At 42.7% G+C, this 2400-nt stretch overlaps 1 non-coding gene across 1 annotated transcript; it reads left to right on the top strand.

The window, feature by feature from the left end:
* The first annotated feature begins 574 nt into the window (after window positions 1–574).
* LOC118486074 lies at window positions 575–680 on the top strand. The gene has a single exon (XR_004877930.1). It is a non-coding gene; the product is annotated as a small nucleolar RNA R71 (small nucleolar RNA).
* The last annotated feature ends 1720 nt before the right edge of the window (window positions 681–2400 follow it).

Here is a 2400-nt window from a genome sequence, read left to right as displayed (position 1 = left end):
TTCTTGACCCGTTTGGTAATGCTTTTGATAACCTTGGTTATTTCCGCCTCGGTACCCACCTTGGTTATTGTAAGATGGCCGTGAACCAAAATTACCTTGGCTACCTTGAAAATTTGGGTTCGCTTGATTTGAAGGGTTCCCATATCTAAAGTTCGGATGGTTCCTCAATCCGGGGTGGTAGGTATTAGAATTCATGTTGTTGTAGTTCCTACCACCTCCTCCTTGACCTTGACCTTGAACCGCATGGACTTCCTCGTATTGCCCGTCCAACATCCCTTGGCAATTTTCAGCCGCATGACCTATTTCATTACACAAAGCACAAACATCATATATTTGGTTAGTGGTTTGAACGTTACCATCATCTATGGCGTGCACTTGCGGTCGGGTAGTGGTTGGTCGGGCTCTTCTTGAAGCTTGAGCTTTTCTCTTTGACGTAGTTGCCATGCTTTCCAAGAACTCCCAATCTTCATTCTCATAGTTTGTTCCAAAAGTCCCACTGGTGATAGACATCAAATCGCGTGCGTCTTCGGCACTCAACCCCTAATGAAAGGCATTCATTAACTCCCACAATTCGATTCCATGGTGAGGGCAATTCTTTATCATCATATTGAATCGTTCGAACGCTTCATGGAACATCTCACCATGTTGTTGTTGGAAGCTCCTCAACCCCTTTCTAGCATCATTGGTCTTTTGGGCGGTATAGAATTCGTCTAAGAAAGTTTGTTGCATTTCCCCCCAAGTGTAAATAGATGCCGAAGGCAAAGTGTAGAACCACTTCTTTGCCTTATCCTCCAAAGAAAACTGAAATAAGACCAACTTGGCTTCATCGGCCGAAAAACCTTGACTCCCAAAAGTGTTGCAAATTGAGTCATAGGCCTCTAAATGGAAATACGGCTCCTCCGTTGCTAACCCTTTGTACATCGGTAAACTTTGCAACGAGTTTGTTCTTACTTCAAAAGTTCTCCCTTGGTTGTTGTGAGGGATAACCACCGGTGAAGGGTTTTGAGTAATGATTGGCCTGAAATGTGCCTCTATTCCCCTTGCTTGTTCCCTAAGATGCCTTCTTGGAACACCCAATCGACCCCTTGGACGAATAGGACCCATTGGTCTTGGTATAGGCCCTTGTGGTGCAATTGGTTGTTGGGGCATCGGTGGGTATTGAACCGGCCTTTGAAATTGTGGTTGTACATGTTGTGGCCGAACTTGTTGCAATGGAATAGGTTGTTTTATTGGTGGCCCTTGTGGTCTTGGCCGAATGTGTTGTGGTATAATTTGTTGTTGTGGCATTCCACCAACACTTGCCATCCCTTGAGATTGACTTTGCAAATACCCAAACTCCCCTTGATCACCATAACCTCCATAACCGTACCCATCATCTTCATAACCCTCATAATCTTCAAATCCCTCATCATAACCATCTCCTTGAATTCCCGAGGTCTGCCCAAATGGGATGGTCGAATACTGGAAGCCCGACTGTTGTTGTTGTGGTCTAAAAGATGAAGTAGTATGCACGATAGTTGAATTAGGTGCAATTGTGAAAGTGGATGATGATTGACCCGTAGTTGGGGGAAAGAAGTGAGATAATGGTGGGATTGTGGTGGATGGATTGTAGGTGATGGTAGGCTCAGTTTGAGTGGTGATTGGTTAGGTGACATTGGATGGTGTGAATTCAGCGGTGGTATTAGGTAATGTAGTGTTTGGTGATGGTTGAGTGGAAGTAGGTATAAAGGATGATTGACTGGTTGTAGGTGGAATCTGAGAATCAGCCATGATGTTTCTCGGTGTGATGGGTGAAGTGGGTGAACCAATGATTTTGTTTTCTCGCACTAAAACTCGGTTTTGTCTTAGCGTTCTTTCAATTTCCGGATCAAACGATAGCGGTGATGACCTGTGAGAGCCTCTAGTATGCATACACCTGAAGTACCTGCACACTAAACACAACCAACGTAAACCCGAAAATAACAAACAAAACTATTAAACTAACACACGTTGCGCACTACTCCCCGACAGCGGCGCCAAAATTTGACGTGATGTCGTGGGTCACGCAAATTTAATCCCCAAACAACAATAGATAGTGGTAGTAGGGTATCGAACTCAGGGAGTATGTGGAAGATGTGTCAACTGTATAGCTTTGTACTTAAACTAATATTAGACTAAATTGCAGAATTTAAAATTCAAGAGTTTGGATTGTTGATTTAGAAAACTAAATTAAAAACTAATTCAAATCAAAGTTGGTTGTAAAACAAATTAGGAGAGAACAATGATCACCTTAGTTTTCAGTTTCTTTAAACAATTGTGTGTAATTCAACTAGAAAGAGTTACATAGACATAACTCGTGTATAGATGATTGAAGTGATAAAAGGGAACAAAGTACTCGGATTAGATAAACGCGAGGTTGTT

Source organism: Helianthus annuus, chromosome 13, assembly GCF_002127325.2.
Source record: "Helianthus annuus cultivar XRQ/B chromosome 13, HanXRQr2.0-SUNRISE, whole genome shotgun sequence".
In the NCBI taxonomy this organism is placed as follows: domain Eukaryota; kingdom Viridiplantae; phylum Streptophyta; class Magnoliopsida; order Asterales; family Asteraceae; genus Helianthus; species Helianthus annuus.
Note: the sequence above shows the minus strand (reverse complement) of the source record. Positions and strands in the feature narration are given on the sequence as shown.